Source organism: Pleurodeles waltl, chromosome 3_1, assembly GCF_031143425.1.
Source record: "Pleurodeles waltl isolate 20211129_DDA chromosome 3_1, aPleWal1.hap1.20221129, whole genome shotgun sequence".
NCBI lineage: Eukaryota > Metazoa > Chordata > Amphibia > Caudata > Salamandridae > Pleurodeles > Pleurodeles waltl.
The window spans coordinates 128,698,963-128,715,399 of record NC_090440.1 but is presented as its reverse complement, the minus strand read 5'-3'; the positions used below and the strand labels follow the sequence as shown (position 1 = coordinate 128,715,399).

General features: G+C 46.6%; 1 protein-coding gene across 1 annotated transcript in view; it reads right to left on the bottom strand.

The window, feature by feature from the left end:
* Positions 1 to 16,437, bottom strand: part of BBOX1 (gamma-butyrobetaine hydroxylase 1) — a 448,234-nt gene that overhangs the window by 193,614 nt on the left and 238,183 nt on the right. The window lies entirely within an intron of this gene.

The following is a 16,437-nucleotide window of genomic DNA, read 5'->3' as shown; positions in this document are numbered from 1 at the left end:
CTACCCGTTCAAAGGGGACCCCAACCACAGGTAGTGGAATAAGGGGAGCCTTTGGTGTGCCACCAGTCTTGCCACTAGCTTGGCAGGGCACACAAGACTTGCAAAAATCTTTAGTGTCCTCTGACATCCAAGGCCAGTGAAACAGGGGGACAAGCCTTTCCCATGTTTTGATCTGGCCCAAATACCCAGCCAAAGGAATGTCATGTGCCAGAGTTACGAGGGACTCTCTGTACTGCAGGGGAATGACCAATCTCCTGGATGCTCCAGGTTTTGGGTCCCTTGCCTCTGTGTACAAGAGGTTGTCCTCCCAGTAAACTCTTTGTGAGTCACTGACATCCCCATTTTGCTGCTTGACAGCTTGCTGTCTGAGACCCTCTAATGTGGGACAGGTTTGCTGTGCCACACTCAGCTCTTCCCTGGCAGGCCCCCCTCCACCCAAAAGTTCAGCAGTGTCTGCTGCCAGCTCATCTGGTGAAGGTTCTGCACAGGGAGGAAATTCTTCTTCCTCAGAAGGAGAATCATCTGTAGAGGAAGGGATAGTGGGTAGGGATTTACCCTTGCTACCCCTAGCTTTAGAGAGCACATGGTCCATTGTTCCAGGATCCAAGTTACCCTGTCCTTTTTGCTTTTAGGCCTGAGCCCTTGTCAAAGCAAAAATATGCACAGGAATGCCCAGCATTGCTGCATGAGCCTCCAACTCCACTTCTGCCCAAGCTGATGTCTCTAAATCGTTCCCTATTAGACAGTCTACAGGTAAATCTGAGGCAACCACAACTTTCTTTGGACCAGTAACCCCTCCCCCGCCCAGTTAAGATTCACAACAGCCATGGGGTGGCTAAGAGTGTTGTTATGAGCGTCTGTCACTTGGTACTGGTGACCAAGTAGGTGTTGTTCAAGGTGTACCAGTTTCTCTATCACCATGGTAACACTGGCAACTGTGTCCCTGTAGCCTTGAACCTCAACACCATTTATTATGGGAAGTTGCTTGTACTTATCCATATTAAGGGGACAAGCAACCAAGGTGGCCAAATCAATGGCACCTTCAGAGTCTAACACAGCCTCTGTGGTCTCCCTAACAAGACCAACCCCAACTAAATTACCAAAAGAGAGCCCAGCTACTCCCTTGGATTGGCTATTAGTAGGTTTGCTCCCACCACCACTGCTATTACTAGGGGCACTAGAATTTGCAGTAGGGGTTGTGGTAGTGGGAGGTTTGGTGTTTTCTTTGGACAACTGGCATCAGTTGTCCAATGGCCTTTGACTTTACACAAATAACACCAAGGCTTTTTAACTTGATTTGAGGAGGATTTGGACCCACCACCCCCACCAGAGGATTTTTGTGGGCCTGATGAAGACTCAGTTTTAGTTTTGTTCCCACCCTTGTCAGAAGACTTACCATCCTTCTTCTTGCCATCCTTGTCACCCCGTATGAACTTTTCTGTTCACTCTTGTTCTGACCCATTTGTCTGCCTTCTTTCCCAATTATTGGGGAGAGGTCAGATCTGAGTCCACTAGATATTGGTGTAACAAGTGAGACACACAGTTATTCAGAATATGTTCTCTCAGAATAAGATTGGTTGGCAGAAGGGGTTGGCAGAAGCTGCAGTGGAGACCCCGGAAAGGCAGTTTGGCAGTACCCGGGTTCTGTGCTAGAGACCCGGGGGATCATAGAATTGTCCCCCCAATGCCAGAATGGCATTGGGGTGACAAATCCATGATCTTAGACATGTTACATGGCCATGTTCGGAGTTACCATTGTGACGCTGCACATAGGTAGTGACCTATGTACAGTGCACGCGTGTAATGGTGTCCCCACACTCACAAAGTCTAGGGAATTTGCCTTGAACGATGTGGGGGCACCTTGGCTAGTACCAGGGTGACCACACACTAAGTAACTTTGCACCCAACCTTCACCAGGTGAAGGTTAGACATATAGGTGACTTATAAGTTACTTAAGTGCAGTGGTAAATGGCTGTGAAATAACATGGACGTTATTTCACTCAGGCTGCAGTGGCAGGCCTGTGTAAGAATTGTCAGAGATCCCTATGGGTGGCAAAATAAATGCTGCAGCCCATAGGGATCTCCTGGAACCCCAATACCCTGGGTACCTCAGTACCATATACTAGGGAATTATATGGGTGTACCAGTATGCCAATGTGAATTGGTAAATTTAGTCACTAGCCTGTTAGTGACAAATTTGGAAAGCAGAGAGAGCATAACCACTGAGGTTCTGGTTAACAGAGCCTCAGTGAGACAGTTAGGCATCACACAGGGAAAACATACAGGGCGCATACTTATGAGCACTGGGGCCCTGCCTGGCAGGGTCCCAGTGACACATAGACTAAAACAACATATATACAGTGAAATATGGGGGTAACATGCCAGGCAAGATGGTACTTTCCTACACTCATGTCAAGCTATCAAGGGGGTGAGCACGGGTTATCTTAGCTGTGTGACTCCCTTACCTTGACTATAGTGAGGGTCCCTACTTGGACAGGGTGCAAACCACTGCCAACTAGAGACCCCATTTCTAACAATCTTCTTATGTGGAAATTTAACTCACCAAAAAACTAGGGCAGGTCACCCTCCCTATTTAGATGAGGCCACCAGCCAGCTTGCAGTATGGAATTATGCCATGGTGGAGGAATCACATGAAAAGAAGAGTTTACCAGTATGTTAGGGACTAGATACATAGGTACGGACAATGTTCCCCACGCTGTAGCACATGCAAGTGCTGACATTTGGAGGCAGAAATGTTATCATCTCAAGTGGACATTGTGTTCCCAGGATGTAGAAAAAAATTATGAAGCTTTTCTGAAACAGAACTGTTAATATACCAGATTTGTTTTCAGTGAAGCTGAAAATACACTACACTAGAAATAATAATGTTAATGTATTCCACTAGGCTAGTCACAGTCTGCCAGGACTCTTGACAAAGAAGCACTGATCAGTCTGATGCACAGCTAGTACATTAACTGGTATGCAGATTTTAGCTGTTTATTCTACATATAATAGTTGCTAATCAAGTAAATTGTCATGTGTGTACACATAAGGGAATTAATTAAAAATCTCTACGCAAATGTACTTTCTATGGCATATTCTCATATTTATTGAATTTTAACTAACATTGAATAGCAGACCCAGGATATTGAATGTGTATAAACTATTATTTGTTTTTCCTCCTCTGCTAAGCAAATGAGTAATATTCATATAGTGTACGTCTTTTTTTTCCATATAATCAGTTAAATTTTTTAAATGTTGAACTTCAGTCAGCATTTTATGAATAAAAATGTCACAATTTATATATGTATTTTTCCTAAAACAAATGCCACTGAAGGTCAAAAGTATAAGCAGGAAGTCAGACATTTCAATCATACTCCAATTCTGGCATACTGAGAATAACCGTCTAAAATCAATGTTCAAAATGAGATTGTGGTACGTGACTTTAACCTGTCTATGATGTCTTCTCTGCTAGCACAACTCATTCTTTTTTTGAAGTGACCATAAGCCTTAGCATCAAACATGAAATAAGGTAAGTGACCCATCAGGGTGAATAGATTTTTCACCTGATCTTCGCTTCCCTACTTCTGTTAAGGTCTCTTCCTTTCTCTCCTTCTATTCAACAGAACATGCCTTGAATACATTGGCCTCAGCTCTTCAACCCAATCACCGGCACATTCATCTTTGTCTAAAATCAAGGCTAATAAGGGCACTCTGACACATGGACAACCTAGCACTCAATACATTTCTATCTACTGTTTTAGATCAGACATCCCTTCTAACTAACAAAAAACATCTTCTATGAGATGAGTCAATGGTTGGGGGCAGAAAGACTTCAGAAACAGCAGGCAAAGAAATTGGCGTCAATCCCACTCTTTCGAAGCAATTCAGGCTAAGACGCTAAAAAAGTGCCTTCATCATGATAATTTCTTCTTTTATGATGAACTGGTTGAAACAGCCACAAATTCTTCCTCATCAATGTCTGGGATTATGAAACCCAATTGGCCTGTACTTCACCATCCCTTCCTCAAATATGTTATGCAACACAGAAGAGCTGCCTATTATATGATAATATTAGAACTCATTATCAGTACATATGTATGTTTATACGATTTGGTATTTCTGAAATGCAAACCTAGCTGGTTAGCACTAGAGAGCTGTATAGGGGGCAAGCCCCATTGGGGATAGATGGAGAGAATGAGACCGAGGAAGAGTGGTAGAACTACTGGAAGGGGGCAAAAAGGCAGCCTATCTAAGGTAGTGTTCCTTGAAGAGGTTAGTTTTCAGTTTCTTCTGGAATTGCAGGTCGGTTGGTGCTAATCTCATGAGACAGAGGAGATGTTGTTCCAGATTATTGGAATGCGCGTAAGAATGCTTGGTTTCTTTTTGTTGGAGTTCCTCATCTGCAGCAGATCTCCAGGTACAGTTAGTTTGTTAGCTAGGTACACAGGTTTCCTGAATTAGAGGGCCTTGTAAGTGATCCAGCTGATCTAGGGCATGATCCTGGGTTGAAGGAGGAAGCTATGCAGATCCTTTGGCACAAGGGTGATGTGGTTGGATTTCCACAGCCTCTGCAGCCTCTTGATGTGCTGCACAGCTACATTAAGGGTTCATTTCAGTTGCGACAAGGCGGTCTCCACGATACTAATAAGCAGGGAGTTGCCTCCATCTAAATTTAAGAAGAGTAGGGTTTGAACTGTTGCTATGAGGTGTTTGTCTGGGAGAAAAGTTTCACTTTTTCGGGTGAGAACGCTGGAACCAGGCTGTTGGACTTGGCAATGTGTTTGAGTCAGAGGTTCAGGTCCATGGTGAATTTGAGGAACTTGGCAAGTCATGTCAGCTGCCGCATGAAGCTTCTTATGTGTAGGTCAGAGAGCCATGTTTGGCCATTGTTGGCAAACAGAAGACATTCAGTTTTCATGGGATTTAACATCACGTAGTTTCTTTGACATCCAGGTTTGGATATGTTTGAAGCAAGCTACATGTCTCTGGATGTTGTTGGTTGATGAGCTTCTAAGATAGAGTTGGGTGTTGCCAATGTGCTGACATACCTTGATGTTGCTGTCTGCTACAATGGCTACAAAGGCTCCCAAGTATTGAATATAAAGGTTAAAATGATGTGTGACATGAAGAAGACTTGGGGAACCCTGCAGGTGAGCGGAAGAATCCACAATCTGGTAGTTCCTATCCAAGCGAGTTTCTGCTGGTTACCAAGGTAGGATATAAACTAATAAAGGATTGTGTGAGTGAAAGCCCATGGTGGAAGAGAGTGTCATCAAGTAGTTGTTTGGCTGTTTCGAAACTGCAACGTGGCTTGAACCCTGATTGATATTCTTGAAGTAGGTTATTATTGCTGATGTGCTCCTGTAACTAAATGATGACTGCCTTGGCTATAACGTTTCCAAAAATGGGAGGCGACTTAAAGGTCAGAAGTTGGCAAGGTCAGTTGGATCTAGTGTAAAAAATTTCAACCAGGAGAGGACCTGTCAGATCTTGAAATAGTCTGAGAAAGTGCTCTGTGTTAGTGAGGCATTAACAATAGGGGAAAGGTGATTGTAGATTTTTCCTTTGCAAAGACTTAATGTTAGAGGAGAGAAGTACTTTATCTTTCAGCATGTTCAGAATGTTACAGAGAGCTACATGGCAGCTAGTGTAGAATGATGACCAGCTAGTGAAGTGGTTACTGGGTATAGCAGATTGTGTGGATGATGATTATGAATTTGTGATGATACATCTAATGTTTCTCCATGAAAAGCCATTGATAGTGAAGCATTTGTTGACTGATGTGGATAGTGGTTTCCAGGATGGGGTTAGAATTCTGATAGATGTCCTTAAATAGGTGTTAACATCAGCAGATATGGAACACCAAGAGCACAGCTCTTGCAAATCGCTTAGACCCCATCACTAAGAGTAGCAAGTAAATTATTGTGCTTCCAGCAACATCAATCCCTCACAAGACCTTTGCAACAAGCTCTTCTGTAACACAATCACCGTCATATACAGCAACTTCAACTCTTAACTGGATCCCGTCACTGTTGCAACTTGACCTCCTCTCACAGCTGATGAACGAACCCTGATCTTGTGGCCTGCCTTCACCAGCACCGAAGTTGCTGCTACCAGGAAGACCATTCACTTGGGGGCTCCATCTGACCCTTTCTGCCACTGCACCTTTACCAAAGGATCCAACCGATCAGCAAAGCACTAACACTCACCCTCAATTCCTCCACTGATTCATCCACAGTCCCAGAGACCTGAAAACATGCCATTGTCATGCCCCTGCTTCAGAAACCAACCGCTGACCTAGCCACATTTTCAAACTACAGACCATTCCCCTCCTACCATACCCAGCAAAGATCTTAGAGAAACTAATCAATCGATGCCTCACCGACCACCTCAACACCCACCAGCTTCTCTTTGCCACACAGTCCAGATTCAAGCCAAAACACAATACCGAAACAACACACATAGTGGCCACAGATGTCAGCCACACGATCCTTGATAGAGGAGATACGGAAGCCCTCATTCTCCTTGGCTCCTGCATCGTTTGACAAGGTCTCTCACCCCATCCTTATCAGGCACCTGCACATGATTGACGCTCTCCACTGGATCTTCTCCTTCTTAACAGATACAACAAAAGTGTAAGACTGGCACCTTTTTCCTCGGGAGACCACAACCTCATCTGAAGAGTGCCTTAAGGTTCATCGTACAGCCCCACCCTCCTCAACGCATACATGATCCCTCTGGCCAACTTCATCCACGCACACAACATCAGCATACTTTCCTACGCAGATGACATATAACTGATAATCTCCCTCTTGGACAAAAGCCCAGCACAAAAGACAATTTCACTGCCTGAATGTGTGAAGTTACTTACTGGATGAAAGCTAATTGACTCAAGCTCAACACCGAAGAGACAGAATTCATGATCTTTGACAAGAATATCTCACCATGGGACCCCAACTGGTGGCCCGACAAACTTAGACCGACTCCCAGAACCCACGCCAGGAACCTTGGAATAATCATTGATAGCAAACTGGAAAGTACCGCACAAGTCAACACTGTCACTGCATCCTAGTTCCATACCATTAAGATGCTGAGGAATATCTTCAAATGGCTCCCAAGCAACACACAAGAAAATTATCACTCATGACCTAGTCGCCAAACAAATTGGATTATGGTAACACTCTCGACCAAGCAACTTACTACAAGACTACAAACAATCCAGAACTCAGTAGCCAGACTCATCCTCACTTTCCTATGCAGAACTCACAGAACACCACACCTCTTGGAACTACACTGGCTCCTGATACACAAATGCACTCAGTGTAAACTCCTCACACACACACATTCAAGGCACCATACTATCCTGGCCTCACCTACCTGAACAGTTGCATCTCCTTCCACCAACCACCCTGACACTTCCGCTCCACTAGCATACACCCCAGGCACACACTGAACCAGAAGGACAAGCATTCTCTTACATCACTCATAAAGCATGGAATGATCTCCAACTCCACATCAGAGCCTCCTCCTCTCTTCTTGCAAAAAGCTGAAGAACTGGCTTTTCAATTAACCAACCTACCATAGACAGGGCTAGGCAGACACACCTGCTTAGTACCAGGATACACTTGTGGTCGATAATGTGCTTTTCAAATACACTTAACATAACATAAGGTTTGGCTTATTTTCTTCTCCATTAAGGGTGGTCTTGTAGTAAGGGCTGGGGTGGAGTGCTATCAAAAGGGTAAGGTTGCCCCAGTATATTGATCTCATACCTTTGTCTTTGTATGACACACTTGTTTTGATAAGTTTTTGGGTGCTCTAAAGTGTTGATGGCACAGGCTTTACAGGGTGAATCCAGTCTAATTCGAGGGAATGATGTGATTGCCATCAGTCCATTGCAGCAACTCTGTAAGTAACAGGCTAGCAAAATATTTTGTCTCCTTATCTAGAAGGGTTATCAGATGACAGTTCACTGGTTGATGTTGATCCCCGTTCTAAAGAATTAGATTAATTAACAAACCGGTCCACAAATCTGGAATAGTTTGTTGTTGTAGAGCACTGTTAAATAATGGAGTTAATGTAGCCATCCAGTATAAAGGAATTGTTTTAAATAGAGCCTGGGGCAGGCCATTTGGTCATGGGGCCCCATTGTGCCAGGCCTTTTGAATAACCTTGTGTTAGAAATGGGGTCTTTGGTTGGCAGTCAGACCCCCTGTCCAAGCAAGGACCCTCTCTCTAGTAAGGGTAAAGGAGAATCACCCGTAGTTAACCCCTTCTCACCCCGTTGGTAGCTTGGCACAAGCAAGCAGGCTTAACTTCAGAGTCTAGCTGTAAAGTATTTGCACCAACACACACAGGGGGTCATTTCAACCCTGGCGGTCATGGACCGCCAGGGCCGGGGTTGGAGGATGCCCCGCCAACAGGCTGGCGGTGCATCAAGGGCAATTCTGACCGCGGCGGTAAAGCCGCGGTCAGAAAAGGGAAGCCGGCGGTTTCCCGCTGCCCCTGTGAATCCTCCACGGCGGCGCTGCAAGCAGCGCCGCCATGGGGATTCCGACCCCCTTCCCGCCAGCCTGGTTCTGGCGGTTTTCACCGCCAGAACCAGGCTGGCGGGAACAGGTGTCGTGGGGTCTCTGGGCGCCCCTGCAGTGCCCATGCCAATGGCATGGGCACTGCAGGGGCCCCCTAACAGGGCCCCACATTGATTTTCAGTGTCTGCTTGTCAGAAACTGAAAATCGCGACGGGTGCAACTGCACACCAGCAACTCCATTCGGAGCCGGCATCCTCGTTGCTGGTGCTTTCCCGCTGGGCGGGCGGGCGGCCTTTTGGCGGTCGCCCGCCAGCCCAGCGTGAAAGCCAGAATGACCGCCGCGGTCTTTTGACCGCGGTGCGGTCTTCTGGCGGGGGAACTTTGGCGGGCGGCCTCCGCCGCCCGCCGAAGTTGGAATGACCCCCACAGTAACTTAGTGACAACACTACAAGATGACACAACACAGGTTTAGAAAAATAGGTCATATTTATCTAAACAAAACAAGACCAAAATGACAAAAATCCAACATACACAAGTCAAGTTATTAATTTTAAAAGCAAAAGAGTCTTAAATCCTTTAGTAAATAGTAAAAACATTTAGCGTTGAAAAGTACCTGGGTAGCGTCAAAATAACACACACGGGCGAGTGTGCGTCGAAAAAGGTTAGCGATGTATTGATTTCTCACCTGCAAGCGACACCGTGCGTCATTTCTCCTTCTCCGGTCGGGTCGGTGTGTTGTTTTTCCTCCCCGCAGGGAAGCGATGCGTCGATCCGAGCAACACTCTGGTCCGGGCAGCCATTGCAAATCCTGCCGCACGGTATCAGCAAAAACACGCTATGTGGGTTATCAGCCTCCGTCAGCGGGTGTTGTGCGTCGTTTTTTCAGCTGCGTACATCAATCTTCCAGCAACGATGCCAGTGGAGCATCGATTTCTGCCACGAAGCCGGCGGCGCATCATTTTTCAGCCGCGTTGATATTTTTCCCGCACGGCGGTCTGTGCGTGGATTTTCAATCTTGGTCTGCCAGCTTCACCTGTCAAGGCCCCAGGAACTGGATAGGGCACCACTTGGCAGGGTAGGAGTATCAGCAGAGAGTCCATGTGCTGGCAGGAGAAGTCTTTGATGGTCCTGGGACTTCAACAACAGGAGGCAAGCTCAGGACAAGCCCTTGGAGATTTCCTCACAAGCAGGAATGCACAACAAAGTCCAGTCTTTGTCCCCTTGCACAGGCAGAAGCAGCAACTGCAGGATAGCTCCACAAAGCACAGTTACAGGCAGGGTAGCACTTCTCCTCCGCTCTTCAGCTCTTCTCCAGGCAGAGGTTCTTCTTGATGTCCAAAAGTGATCTAAAGTCTGTGGTTCTGGGTGCCCTTCTTATACCCATTTTGGCCTTTGAAGTAGGCCTACTTCAAGGGAAAGTCTCTCTTGTTTGTGAAATCCTGCCTTGCCCAGGCCATGCCCCAGACACACACCAGGGGGTTGGAGAATGCGTTGTGTGAGGGCAGGCACAGCTCTTTCAGGTGTAAGTGACCACTTCTCCCCTCCCTCCTAGCACAGATGGCTCATCAGGATATGCAGGCTACACCCCAGCTCCTTTGTGTCACTGTCTAGAGAGAGGTGCAAACACCCTAACTGTCAAACTGACCCAGACAGGGAATCCACAAACAGGCAGAGTCACAGAATGGTTTTAAGCAAAAAAATGCCCACTGTAGGAAAGTACCATCTTGCCTGGCATGTTACCCCCATTTTTACTTCTGTGTCAGTTTGCTTTTGCCTGTGTCACTGGGATCCTGCTAGCCATGACCCCAGTGCTCATAGTTTGTGGCCTATATATGTTCCCTGTGTGGTGCCTAACTCTATCACTGAGGCTCTGCTGACCAGAACCTCAGTGTTTATGCCCTCTCTGCTTTTAAAATTGTCACTGCAGGCTAGTGACCATTTTCACCAATTCTGATTGGCACACTGGAACACCCTTATAATTCCCTAGTATATAGTACCTAGGTACCCAGGGTATTGGGGTTCCAGGAGATCCCTATGGGCTGCAGCATTTCTTTTGCCACCCATAGGGAGATCAGACAATTCTTACACAGGACTGCCACTGCAGCCTGAGTGAAAAAACGTCCACATTATTTCACAGCCATTTTACACTCCACTTAAGTAACTTATAAGTCACCTATATGTCTAACCCTCTTTTAGTGAAGGTTAGGTGCAAAGTTACAAAGTGTGAGGGCACCCTGGCACTAGCGAAGGTGCCCTCACATTGTTCAGGGCAATTTCCCCGGACTTTGTGAGTGCGGGGACACCATTACACGCGTGAACTACATATAGGTCAATACCTATATGTAGCTTCACAATGGTAAATCCGAACATGGCCATGTAACATCATGGAATTGTCCCCCATGCCAAATCTGTTATTGGGGTGCCAAATCCATGCATTCCCGGGGCTCCAGCATGGACCCCGGGTACTGCCAAACTAGCTCTCTGGGGATTCCCTCTGCAGCTACCGCTGCTTCCAACCCTCAGACAGGTTTCTGCCCTCCTAGGGTGTGGGCAGCCCAGTCCCAGGAAGTCAGAACAAAGGATTTCCTCTGAGAGAGGGTGTTACACCCTCTCCCTTTGGAAATAGGTGTTAAGGGCTGGGGAGGAGTAGCTTCCCCTAGCCTCTGGAAATGCTTTGAAGGGCACAGATGGTGCCCTCCTTGCATAAGCCAGTCTACACCGTTTCAGGGAGCCCCCAGCCCATGCTCTGGTGCAAAACAAAGAAAAGGGGAGTGACCACTCCCCTGTCCATCACCACCCAATGGGTGGTGCCCAGAGCTCCTCCAGTGTGTCCCAGACCTCTGCCATCTTGAATGCAGAGGTGTGAGGGCACAATGGAGACCTCTGAGTGGCCAGTGCCAGCAGGTGACATCAGAGACCCCTTACCTGGTTAGGCAGCCAATCCTCCTCTGAGGGCTATTTAGGATCTCTCCTGTGGGTTTCTCGTCAGTTAACGAATGCAAGAGCTCACCAGAGTTCCTCTGCATCTCTCAATTTGACTTCTGCCAAGGATCAACCGCTGACTGCTCCACGACACCTGCAAAACCACAACAAAGTAGCAAGAAGACTACCAGCAACATTGTAGCACTTAATCCTGCCGGCTTTCTCAACTGTTTCCTGGTGGTGCATGCTCTGAGGACTGTCTGCCTTCACCGTGCAGTGGAAGCAAGAAGAAATCTCCTGTGGGTCGACGGAATCTTCCCCCTGCTACCGCAGGCACCAAACTTCTGCATCATCGGTCCTCTGGGTCCCCTCTCATCTTGAAGAGCGTGGTCCCTGGAACACAGGAGCTGGATCCAAGTGACCTCGACAGTCCAGTGGTCCTTCTGTCCAAATTTGGTGGAGGTAAATCCTTGCCTCCCCACACCAGATAGTAATCCTGTGTACTGCGTGATCTGCAGCTGCTAGGGCTTCTGTGCACTTTTGCAAGTATTCCTTCGTGCACAGCACAGCCCAGGTACCCAGCACTCCCTCCTGCATTGCTCAACTCACTGAGTTGACCACCGGCTTCGTGGGACCCTCTTTTGTTACGTTCAGACGACCGCCGTGCTCAGATTTCTTGAACGCCTGTTCAAGTGCTTCTGCAGGTGCTGTCTGCTTCTGCATGGGCTCTCTCTGTTGCTGGGTGCCCCCTCTGTCTCCTCCTCCAAGGAGCGACCTCCTGGTCCTTCCTGGGCCCAGGCAGCACCCATTACCATCAACCATGTCTCTTGCAGCTAGCAAGGCTTGTTTGCAGTCTTCCTGCATGGAAACAACTCTGCAACCTCCAGCACGCCGTGGGACATCTTCTGACCAAAGGAGAAGTTGCTGGCACCTTCCGTTGTTGCAGAATCTTTGGCTTCTTCCATTCGGAGGCAGCCCTTTTGCACCTTCATCTGGGGTTTAGTGGGCTCCTGCCCCCCCCTGGACACTTGCGTGACTCTTGGACTTGGTCCCCTTCCTTTGCAGGTCCTCAGGTCCAGGAATCCGTCTTCAGTGCTTTGCAGTCAGTTGTTGCCTTTGCAGAATCCCCTATCTCGACTTTTCTGTCTTTCTGGGGTGGTAGGGTAACTTTACTCCTACTTCTCAGGGTCTTGGGGTGGGGTATCTTGGACACCCTTAGTGTTTTCTTACACTCCCAGCGACCCTCTACAAACAACACTAGGCCTCGGGTCCATTCGTTGTTCGCATTCCACTTTTGGAGTATATGGTTTGTGTTGCCCCTAGGCCTATTGGCTCCTATTGCATTCTATTGTGTTCTACAGTGTTTGCACTACTTTTTTAACTGTTTACTTACCTGATTTTGGATTGTGTGTATATTTTGTGTATTTTACTTACCTCCTAAGGGAGTATATCCTCTGAGATACTTTTGGCATATTGTCACTAAAATAAAGTACCTTTATTTTTAGTAACTCTGAGTATTGTGTTTCTTATGATATAGTGCTATATGATATAAGTGGTATAGTAGGAGCTTTGCATGTCACCTAGTTCAGCCTCAGCTGCTCTTCTATAGCTACCTCTATCCGCCTAAGCTGCTAGAACACTACTAATCTACTAATAAGGGATAACTGGTCCTGGCACAAGGTGTAGGTACCACAAGGTACCCACTATAAGCCAGGCCAGCCTCCTACACCCACTTTCTAAAAGTGGCATTTTCAAACACACAATCTCAAAACCAACATTACTAAAAGATGTATTTTTAAATTGTGAGCTCAGAGACCCCACACTCCACATGTCTATCTGCTCCCAAAGGGAGTGTACGCTTTAATTATTTTTAAAGGCAGCCCCCATGTTAACCTATGAGAGATACAGGCCTTGCAACAGTGAAAAGCGAATTTGACAGTATTTCACTGCCAGGACATATAAAACACATTAGTCTATGTCCTACTTTAAACATACACTGCACCCTGCCCATGGGGATACCTAGGACCTACCTTAGGGGTGTCTTACATGTAAGAAAAGGGAAGGTTTAGGCCTAGAAGTGGGTACACTTGCCAAGTCGAATTGGCAGTTTAAAACTGCACACACAGACACTGCAGTGGCAGTTCTGAGACATGATTACAAGCTACTCATGTGGGTGGCACAACCAGTGCTGCAAGCCCACTAGTAGCATTTGATTTACAGGCCCTGGGCATCTCTAGTGCACTGTACTAGGGACTTACCAGTAAATCAAATGTGCCAATCATGGAGATCCAATTACATACACATTTTATACAGGAGCACTTGCACTTTAGCACTGGATAGAAGTGGTAAAGTGCCCACAGTAAGGAACCTACCTATGCCAACTCAACAAGAGTACCTTAAATCCTGGTTGTGGAGCACTGCGGGGTCCTATGTCAAGAAGGTGTCACGCAGCAGAGGTGATGCGAGGTCTGAGTCGGAGATGCATCGTGCAATGTCGGTTCCGGGGAGCTGCGATGCGAAGTCCTGTGTTATTGTCAAGAAGGTCATTGAGAAAGGGGCTTGTGATGTGAAGCCCTGCGTTGAGGGTACGTTACACACTGTCTGGTTCACAAAAAGCTGCCGGGCTTGCAGTGTGAAGTTGGTCATCCTCTTCAAGGCTGTCGTTGACGAGGGGCTTGTGATGTGTTGCATAGTGGCAGTTTCAATGAGGCTGGGAGGGCAATGCAAAGTCGTTGCACTGGGAAAGTCCTTGCAGCAAAAGTGCAAGAGGATCCACAGATGGGCTGGAAGAGTACCTTAAGGCCTCCTTCCAGAGGTCCAGGACTGGGGTGGCACCACTTGGCAGGGTAAGAATCACAGTTGCAGAGTCCAGGTGCTGGTTACAAGAGACTAGCCCTTGAAGTCACTCTGGTGGTCCTGTGTACCAGTTGCCTGCCCAGTCTTTCTCACCCAGGTAAGAGGGCAGCAGGACAGTAGGTCAGACCATCAGGCCAGCAGTCCTACAAGGCAGCAATCCAGTAGAGTAGTAGTCCTTTAAGAAGCACAGCAGTCCTTCTTCTGGAACACTCTTTCACAGTTCCAGAAGTGTACTGAAGAGTTGGGTCTAAGGGTTGATAATTTATAACGGATGTCCTCTTTGAAGTAGGAGAAACTTCCAGAGGTGCTTGGAATTTCCTTCCTCCCTGCCCTGCTCCCAGATTGTCTGGGGTCACAACAGACTAGTGTCAAACCTTTTTGTGAGAGTGCTCAGGCAGGGTTTTGGTGATGTGCAAGTGTGGTAGGTGACAGCTCTTCCCCCTCGTTAACTAAGAGTGGCCCATCCTGCCAACACCTAGCTTCCCTTTATCTTAATGTCTGGGAGCAAGACACAAAATTAACTGCCAAATACTCCTAGTCATGTGGCCCAGTATACAGGCAGCAGACACCAAATGGATGGGACAGGAAAAGTCCAACTTTCTAAAAATGGCAAATTCCAGAATTGTGACTGAAAATCAGATTTACAATTAAAGAGGGTTTTTCATTACAATTCTTCAGATACGAGATTCAAGCTGCACACCTGCTCCCAAATTGAATATACAGCTTAGTAAATGTAATGAAGTAACTCCCATGTTATCCTATGTGAGAGATAGGTATTGCAGTAGTGTAAAACAAATTTAAGAGTTTTTAACTACCATGACAAGTAAAACTTAAAGGTACACGTCAAACTTTTTAAATGCACTGTACCCTGCCATCTGGGCTGTTCAGGGCCAAGACTACAGGTGACCTATATGCACTAAAAAGGAAGATTTGGGCTTGGCAAAAGGTTTACTTTTCCAGTTCAAAATGACAGTTTGCACACACAGGCTGCAATGACAGACCTAATACATGTTTAAAGGCTAGATTCAGTCCTGCAGGCCCACTAGTATTGTTCAATTTACAAACCCTGGGTGCATCTCATGCCACTTTACTAGGGACTTTCAAGTAAATTAGATATGCCAATAGGGTGTAAGCCATTTCTACCATGTTTAAAGGAGCAGTGGTTTGTAGTGGTAACGTGTGCTAAGGCCTAAAGTCCAACACAATTGAGTTCAGAAAACAGGAGGGTAAAGTAAATATTTTGGGGCTAATGCTGCAGAAAGAGCCATATCCAACAAGAACTCTGAAGTCTATCCATTCCATAGGATAACACTGGGTTACCTTAATGTATTCAATATGTGCTAGCATTTGACTGGAAACAGGAAGACAGGTTATTTTTGGTCTCTAAGGACCTGTAATTTTAAATGATCTTTAAAGATGGATTTTATGTCAGAGTTCTGAAAATGTCACTTTTAGAAAGTTGGCAATTTCTTGTCCTAACCATTCGATGCCTGCAGCCTGTGTACTGGGTCAGAACTGTGAATAGAGTGGCAGTTGTCCCTTGTGTATTCCTCCCAGACAATGAGACAAGGTGTTGGCAGGATGGGCCATCCTGCCGGGATTGGGCATTGGAGAGGAGGAGCTGTTTCTTGCCTCACTTACATTTCAAAGGAGCTGCTTTAGCACACCCACAAATCATTCACAACAGACTTTTGTCAACCTAGACCTTTGGAGACTGGGCAGGGGGAAAGGAAATTCTTGAACCAACTGGTGAGGGGAAACTTTCTTCCACTTCAAAGTTGGCACCAGGTAAAAAAATATGACCCTAAGACCACCTCTTCAGGTAACTGCTGGACCTGTGAAGGAAACTCAGAAGACCTGCTGTTTGAGGATTGCCTTGCTGCCTAAACCCATGACTACCAAAATGACTTCAAGGGCTAGTTGGTAGGCCTTCTGTTCTGAGGCACAGAGTCTCAAAAAGCTCCAAATTGAACTCTGCATGTGGGCCCTGTGAGTGGTGCACCTTTTAAGTGGTGCTCAACCATTCCTGGACCCTTGAAACTGATGTTAAATGTGCCCAGGCAGCCAAAACCCAAAATATCAGACTTAGAAAATTTTCTGTCAAAAATTGCTCTGAGAATCGTTA